Consider the following 9,286-nt stretch of genomic DNA (forward strand, 5'->3'; position numbering starts at 1 on the left):
TCAGAGGATCCTCATCAACAGAGGGAACATCAGTGCTGTCATCAGTTTGGCGACGCCTAGGAGCTGTTTTCTTTACTGCACCACCCCCTTTGATATATGAGTTACACTCTTTAGCAATTTCAGCCCCAAAATCAACATTGTAATATTGAAAAATTTTTGTAAGAAGCATGCCATAGGGTAAAGCATTTTTGATACTGATACACGCATGCATGTGTCTCATGAGCAAGTAAGCAAAAGAAATAGGAGATTTTGAAAGCAATGCATACAAAACCAGTGTGTCACAAAATGAGACGCGTTGAAAAGAACCGCTCTGAGGCAAGATGACATGGTTAACAATCCTGTGCAGCTGGGCACGGACTGGACCAAGAGACTTGTGAGTAGGAGTGTTACCTTCTAAGAGAGGGATATTGATGCAGACAGTGCTTAGGGCATCAAAATATGAAACATTGAGCGTATCGTCCCACTTACCAGAGGTGTAGACATCAGGGCCTCGGTCCTGGTAATCTAGGGCTTTGCCTAGGTGATATTTGTCAAGAATGATCACTTTGCCTTTAACAAAAGAGGCGATTCTCCCTTCTTTGTAGGACATATTGCTATAGAACTGTTTTACCAAATCAGGGTAAACTTTCTCTTTGATGGACAGTATGGATGTCCAACCTTGATATGCAAACAATGGGGTAAAGTTCAGGCCTTTCCTACAGAGTTTGTCAAGATTGACAAGCTTCGGGGGACAGAGTTTACACTCGTAAACATCTTTGCAGAAAAACAAATAGTTCATGAGAGATTGGAAACGGCGACGATCAAAAGACTCATGGGGAAAATCAGCATAGAAAGATTTGTAGGCAATGGGGTTTGACAGCTTAGGTTCAGACACAGAACGAAGAGGGAGGTCAATGACTGTACCGCGAGTATGGCGATTCTGAGTGTGGGTTGTCTCTTCGTCTTCTTGAAGAGGCCTCTTTCCTCTGGAGGAGCTGGGTTTGGAGGAGCTGGGTTGAGATGTAGGTGGAGGAGGAGGAGGTGAAGGACGAGGAGCAACGCCAGGTCGGCGAGCGGTGGTTTTAGTGCGGGCCATGTCAGGAGAAGGGTTTGGTGGTGGAGATGGTGAGGAATGAGAGGGAGATGAGTGTGTGTGATCAGAACGGTGGGTGCCACTGTGAGAGCCTCTGCGAGCAGCTCTTTTCTTTCGAGCCATTTTATAGAGCACAGGTTGAAGAAGATGAAGGAGTGGATATAGTAGTGTGAATGAGTGCATGTAGTGGGGAGTTATTATAGGCTTGAGAAGTGTAAAGGTTGCACCTTGAAAAGATAAAAATCTAATCTTGGAAAACGTTTTGAAAGTTACAGCTGTACCTTCGTACATTTGAAAAGCAAACAAATGCAATTTCAAAAATGAAGCCCTAATGCATGAAATGCAAATTTTTTTTAAAAAAAATTTAGACAAAAAAAAATTGAAGTAAGTTCAGAGGTCCAAAAAAAATTGAATTAGGTTCAAAAGAATGAAGTTGAAGAAAAACCCAAACATTTCGAAAGCCCACTTTTCAGAAAAGCTTAAACAAAATTTTTTTCAAAAAAAAATTGAAGGAACCCCACAGTTTTCAATAAAGAAAAAGCCCATAGTTCTAAAGACTGTTTCAGCACATGGTGTCCATATTTCATCATGGTCAGATTAGAATCCATTAGCTCCATAGTAAATTAATGAAGTTTACTCATCATCTGCCAAATAATCTCACCGCGATTTATGAGACAAAACACAAAAGATCTCTTTATCAGAAAAATTAAGAAAACAGAGATGAAGCAAGAATGCCCAATTCAGTTCGCAGCTTACAGAACCTCTCTTCTATCAATGGTTTGGTGAAAATATCTGCTAGCTGACCTTCAGAATTAACAAACTGGATATCTAAATTTCCATTTTGCACATGTTCTCTAATAGAATGAAAACGAACTTCAATGTGCTTTGTTCTTGAGTGCAAAACAGGATTTTTGGAAATGTTAATAGCACTCATGTTGTCACAAAATAATGGAATATTTGAGACATTCAGTTTATAATCAGCTAGTTGAGTTTTCAGCCATAATAATTGAGAACAACAAGAAGAGGCTGCAATATACTCAGCTTCGGCTGTTGAAAGTGCCACAGTAGCTTGCTTCTTGTTAGACCAAACAATGAGGGATTTCCCAAGAAAGCAGCACATGCCACTTGTGCTTCTTCTATCAATCCTATCCCCAGCAAAATCTGCATTACAGAAACCCACTAATTGAAAAGAGTCAGTCTTAGGAAGCCATAAACCATAGTTAGTGGTACCAAGCACATATCGGATGATCCTTTTGACAGCTGAGAGATGAGATTCCTTAGGCTGTGATTGAAACCGGGAGCAAACTCCAACACTTTGGATAATATCAGGCCTTGAGGAGGTTAGATACATCAAGGATCCAATCATCCCTCTATAGCGTGTCTCATCAACATCTTTACCATGTTCATCTTTATCAAGCTTGATGTTAGGATGCATGGGGGTTCCCATAGGCTTAGCACAGTCCAGCCCAAACTTCTTGACAAGTTCCTTTGCATATTTTTCTTGATGGATGAATATGCCTTCTGCAGTTTGCTTGATTTGCAAACCTAGGAAGAAATTGAGTTCTCCCATCATGCTCATATCGAATTCATTGGTCATAAGCTTAGCAAAATCTGCACACAAATCCTCATTAGCCGAACCAAATATAATATCATCAACATAAACTTGTACAAGAATAAAATGATCATGATAATTTCTAATAAATAAAGTGGTGTCAGTGGCTCCTCTTTGAAAGTTATTTTTCAATAAAAAGAAGCTAAGTCTCTCATACCAAGCCCTAGGAGCTTGTCTTAAACCATATAAGGCTTTAGCTAGTTTGAAAACATGATTAGGAAAAGTTTTGTTTTCAAACCCAGGTGGTTGATCCACATAAACCTCTCTATCTATTATGCCATTGAGGAAAGCACACTTTACGTCCATTTGGAACAACTTGAAACCACAATGAGCAGCATATGCAAGAAGCAGTCTAATGGCTTCCATTCGAGTTACAGGTGCAAAGGATTCATCAAAATCAATCCCTTCCTCTTGATCATATCCTTGAGCAACCAATCTAGCTTTGTTTCGGACTATGGATCCATCTTCACCCAGCTTGTTTTTGAAAATCCATTTAGTGCCGGTGACTTTCTTTCCATGTGGACAAGGCACCAATGACCAGACCTGATTCTTCTCAAATTGCAACAATTCCTCCTTCATGGCCAACACCCAAGATGGATCTGCAAGAGCTTCTTGGATGTTTTGAGGTTCAATCTTTGATAAAAGAGCAATGTTGTTGGATTCAGCTCTTTTCAAGGATGACCTTGTTGAAATATTTTTGGAGGGATCACCAATTATGAATTTCTCAGGATAATTTTTCAGAAACCTCCATTCTCTTGGTCTTCTTGATTGGTTTGAGGATTCAGGTTCCTCTTGATCAACAATGGCTTCTGCATCAGTATTTTCTGCAGCAACAGGAGATAATTCCAAATTGTCTCCTGCAGAATCAGAATTTTCGTTGTTAGCAGGTGCAGCTTCATGAGAATCAGAATTATTTTGAACTGGTTCATCGTTCTTGGGGAATTCAACTTCAAAACCTGGACTATCATTTATGCAAATACTAGGAACAATGTTAGACTCACAAAATGTGACATGCATGGTTTCCTCAACAGTTTTGGAGTTCTTGTTATAAACTCTATAGGCCTTGCTATTTGTGGAATAACCAAGAAAAATCCCTTCATGTGTTTTAGGATCAAATTTTCCCAAATTTTCTTTGATATTCAGAATGAAACACTTGCAGCCAAACACATGAAAATAGCTAAGATTAGGAGGATGCCCTTTCCAAAGTTCATATGGGGTTTTCTTCAAAAACTTTCTAATAATGGTTCTATTTAAAACATAGCAAGCTGTATTCACAGCTTCAGCCCATAAGAACTTGGGGATTTCATATTCACATAACATAGCTCTAGCCATTTCTTGCAAACTTTTGTTTCTTCTTTCCACAACACCATTTTGTTGAGGTATTCTTGGACAAGAGAAGTTATGTGATATGCCTTGTTCATCACAAAAAGATTCAAAAAATTGATTTTCAAATTCTTTACCATGATCACTTCTAATTGAAACAATTTTTAAACCTTTTTCATTTTGAACCTTTTTGCTGAATTTCTCAAAAACTGAAAAAGCTTCATGTTTATGAGCAAGAAAGAACACCCAGCCAAATCTAGTATAGTCATCCACAATTACCATGCCATAACTCTTTCCTCCAAGACTTTGAGTCCTAGTTGGTCCAAACAGATCAAGATGTAACAACTCCAATGGTTTCTTAGTAGAGACATCTTCCTTAGGTTTGAAAGAGGTTTTAATTTGCTTTCCCATTTGACAAGCATCACAAGTGATATCCTTATCAAATTTTATATTAGGAAGACCTCTAACTAAGTTTCTCTTTACAAGCTTAGAGATTTGGAACATGCTAGCATGTCCTAACCTCTTATGCCACATCCATTTTTTAGATTCCATTGAAGAGAAACAAGTTACATTTTGAACTTTTAGATCATCTAGAGTGATACCATACACATTGTCACTTCTTTTGGCAACAAATAGAACAACCCATGTTTTCTCATTTATGACTCTACAATCAGATTTCCTAAAGGTTACGGCATACCCTAGGTCACACAATTGACTTATGCTCAATAGATTATGCTTTAGCCCATCAACTAAGAAGACACTATCAATGCAAGTTGAAAAATCTTTGCCAACCTTACCAATGGCAATTATTTTACCTTTACCATTATCTCCAAAAGTGACAAATCCTCCATTATATTTGTTGAGTTTAATGAAGAACGTATCCCTTCCGGTCATATGCCTTGAACATCCACTATCAAGATACCACATTTCCATTTTCTTCTTGGATGCAAGGCAAACCTGCATGTTCTTTAGCTAACCTTAGGTATCCAAATCCATTTGGATCCTTTGATGTGAATTTTCCTTGGTTGCCTGATGAGCGGATAATTTGTATACTTTTTGGCATTGTTTTTAGTATGTTTTTGATATGATATAGTTAGTTTTTAGTATATTTTTATTAGTTTTTAATTAAAATTCACTTTTCTGGACTTTACTATGAGTTTGTGTGTTTTTCTGTGATTTCAGGTATTTTCTGGCTGAAATTGAGGGACCTGAGCAAAAATCTGATTCTGAGACCAAAAAGGACTGCAGATGCTGTTGGATTCTGACCTCCCTGCATTCAAAGCAGATTTTCTGGAGCTACAGAAGCCCAATTGGCGCGCTCTCAACGGCGTTGGAAAGTAGACATCCTGGGCTTTCCAGCAATATATAATAGTCCATAATTTGCCCAAGATTTGATGGCCCAAACCGGCGTTCAAAGTCACCTCAAGAAATCCCAGCGTTAAACGCTGGAACTGGCACCCAAATGGGAGTTAAACGCCCAAACTGGCACCAAAGCTGGCGTTTAACTCCAAGAAGAGTCTCTACACGAAATTGCTTCATTGCTCAGCCCAAGCACACACCAAGTGGGCCCGGAAGAGGATTTTTATGTCATTTACTCATTTCTGTACACCCTAGGCTACTAGTTTCTTATAAGTAGGACCTTTTACTATTGTATAGAAATCTTTTGATCACTTTTAGATCTCTAGATCATCTTTGGACATTTTAGTTCTTAGATCATTGGGAGGCTGGCCATTCGGCCATGCCTAGACCTTATGCTTATGTATTTTCAACGGTGGAGTTTCTACACACCATAGATTAAGGTGTGGAGCTCTGCTGTACCTCGAGTATTAATGCAATTACTATTGTTCTTCCATTCAAATTCCACTTGTTCTTTATCCAAGATATCACTTGTTCTTCAACATGATGAAGGTGATGATTGACGCCCATCACCATTCTCACCCATGAACAAGGTGACTGACAACCATTCTTGTTCTACAAGCATCCGAGGCTTAGTGAATATCTCTTGGATTCTCTAAAAGGAATCTTCGTGGTATAGGCAGGACTTGATGGCAGCATTCAAGAGAATCCGGAAGGTCTAACCTTGTCTGTGGTATTCTGAGTAGGATTCAATGACTGAATGACTGTGACGTGCTTCAAACTCCTAGCAGGCTAGGGCGTTAGTGACAGACGCAAAAGTATCAATGGATATTATTCCGGCCTGAACGAGAACCGACAGCTGAATTCCGCTATGCCGTGACAGGACATATGCAATCGCTTTCACTGAGAGGATGGGAGGTAGCTGCTAACAACAGTGAAACCCTACACGAGCTTGCCATGGAAAGGAGTAAGAAGGGTTGGATGAAGACAGTAGGAAAGCAGAGAGACGGAAGGGAAGGCATCTTCATGCGCTTATCTGAAGTTCCTACCAATGAATTACATAAGTATCACTATCTTTATCTTTTATGTTATTTTTGTTCATCACCATATATATCTGAGTTTGCCTGACTAAGATTTACAAGATGACCATAGCTTGCTTCAATACTAACAATCTCCGTGGGATCGACCCTTACTCACGTAAGGTTTATTACTTGGACGACCCAGTGCACTTGCTGGTTAGTTGTGCGAAGTTGTGTAATGCCATGGTATTAGGCTACCACGTTTTTGGAGCCATTACCAGGGATTATGAGAGTTGTGAAAAAGTATAGTTCACAATTTCGCGCACCAAGTTTTTGGCGCCGTTGCCGGGGATTGTTCATGTTTTGAGCAAGCTTTTGGTAACATCAGTGCCAAGATCCGGCAACAACATCAAATTTTTGGTGTTATTGCCCGGGATTGTTCAGGCTGGACAACTGACGGTTCATCTTGTTGCTTAGATTAGGTATTTTTTTTTTCGAAATTCTTGAAGATGAATTCTAGAGTTTCATGATGATTTGTTGAAATCTGGCTGGCTGAGAAGCCATGTCTAATCTGATTGGACCGAGGTTTCAACTTATCACCACAAGAGCTTGTTGATTTCGTATCAATCTTGCTTTTGGAGCAGTGATTTACTAAGGCTTGGCTGACCTTTGGTCATGTCTAGTGTTTTGGACCGAAGCTTTCTTTGAAAGCTTGGCTGGCTGTGAAGCCATGTCTAATTCCTGGACCGGAGTCTTAGACTAGCATTGCACTGATTCCTGGAATTCTCATTAAGAATTTTGATACCTTTTCCCACTTAATTTTCGAAAAACACAAAAAAATTGCAAAATCATAAAATTCAAAAATATTTCTTGTTTGAGTCTAGTGTCTCATCCTAAGTTTGGTGTCAATTGCATGCATTCATATGTCTTAGTGATCTTCAAGATGTTCTTGATGATTCACTTGCTCTGATCTTTGAATTCTATTGACTTGAATATTTTGTGTGTCTCATATGCATTTTCAGTTCATTAGTGTCAGTAGTATACAAACTGCTAAGTTTGGTGTCTTGTATGCATTGTTATTTGATTCTTGTTGCATTTTAATTATTAAAAATCCAAAAATATATGTAATTTGTGTCTTTTCAAGTCAATGATACAAGGGATTGAAGATTCAGAACACACTGCAGAGGAATTATACAGAAAAAGCTGAGCATTCAAAAATGCCCAGTGAAGAAGGCAGACTGGCGTTTAAACGCCAGCCAGGGCACCTGGTTGGGCGTTTAACGCCCAAAGAGGTAGCATTCTGGGCGTTTAACGCCAGGATGGTGCTAGGAGGAAGATTTTGTTTTCAAATCAAATTTTTTTTCAAGTTTTCAAAGTTTTTCAAAACCAAATCTTTTTCAAATCATATCTTTTCAATCAAATGTTTTCAAAATCAATTTCTTTCCTTTTTCAAAGATACTTACTAATAATTAATGATTTGATTGAACATTTTTTTGCCTTTTCTATTAAGGAAGGTTTTATGTTTGAATCATATCTTTTCTTGTTAGGCAAGTCATTAGTTTTTAAAATCATATCTTTTCAAATTGTTTTCAAATCATATCTTTTCAAATTGTTTTCAAATCATATCTTTTAAAATTGTTTTCAAATCATATCTTTTCAATTACATCTTTTTAAAACCAATCATATCTTCTTAACCACATCTTTTTCAAAATAGTTTTCAATCAAATCTTTTTAATTTCTAATTTCAAAATCTTTTTCAAAAATCACTTGATTTCTTTTCACTTTCAATTTTCGAAAAATTGTCAATCAAATTTTCAAAATGTTTTCAAAATCTTTTAATTGAATTTTCGAAAATCCTCTTCCCTCCTTCCCACATCCTTCTATTTATGGAGTACCACTCCTTCTAAATGCACAATTCTAACCTTATCTAATTAAAGTTCGAATTCTCCTTCTCCTTCTTCTTTCTATTTCTCTTCTCCTCTGACATTTCAAGGAATCTCTATACTGTGACATAGAGGATTCCACATTTTCTTTTTCTCTTCTCTTTCATATGAGCAGGAGCAGAGACAAAGGCATTCTTGTTGAAGCTGATCCTGAACCCGAAAGGACCTTGAAGAGAAAGCTAAGAGAAGCCAAAGCACAACTCTCTTTAGAGGACCTGACCGAATTCTTCAAAGAAGAAGAACCCATGGCAGCCGAAAACAACAACAATGCCAACAATGCAAGGAAGGTGCTGGGTGACTTTACTGCACCTACTCCTGATTTCTATGGGAGAAGCATCTCTATCCCTGCCATTGGAGCAAACAACTTTGAGCTTAAACCTCAATTAGTTTCTCTAATGCAACAGAATTGCAAGTTCCATGGACTTCCAATGGAAGATCCTCATCAGTTTTTAGCTGGATTCTTGCAAATCTGTGACACAGTCAAGACTAATGGGGTTAACCCTGAGGTCTACAGACTGATGCTATTCCCTTTTGCTGTAAGAGACAGAGCTAGAATATGGTTGGATTCTCAACCTAAAGAAAGCCTGGACTCTTGGGAAAAGCTAGTCAATGCCTTCTTGGCAAAGTTCTTTCCACCACAAAGATGGAGTAAGCTTAGAGTGGAAGTCCAAACCTTCAGACAGAAGGATGGAGAATCCCTCTATGAAGCTTGGGAAAGATACAAACAATTAATCAGAAGATGTCCTTCAGACATGCTTTCTGAATGGAGCATCATAGGCATTTTCTATGATGGTCTCTCTGAACTATCTAAGATGTCCTTGGATAGCTCTGCTGGAGGATCTCTTCATCTGAAGAAGACGCCTGCAGAAGCTCAAGAATTGATTGAAATGGTTGCAAATAACCAATTCATGTACACTTCTGAAAGGAATCCTATGAACAATGGGACTAGTCAGAAGAAAGG

General features: G+C 38.4%; 1 non-coding gene across 1 annotated transcript; it reads right to left on the bottom strand.

The window, feature by feature from the left end:
- Window positions 1-8,975: 8,975 nt before the first annotated feature.
- Window positions 8,976-9,083, bottom strand: LOC130964322 (small nucleolar RNA R71). Its single transcript, XR_009080422.1, has one exon. It is a non-coding gene; the product is annotated as a small nucleolar RNA R71 (small nucleolar RNA).
- Window positions 9,084-9,286: the final 203 nt, after the last annotated feature.

Source organism: Arachis stenosperma, chromosome 2 (assembly GCF_014773155.1).
Source record: "Arachis stenosperma cultivar V10309 chromosome 2, arast.V10309.gnm1.PFL2, whole genome shotgun sequence".
NCBI lineage: Eukaryota > Viridiplantae > Streptophyta > Magnoliopsida > Fabales > Fabaceae > Arachis > Arachis stenosperma.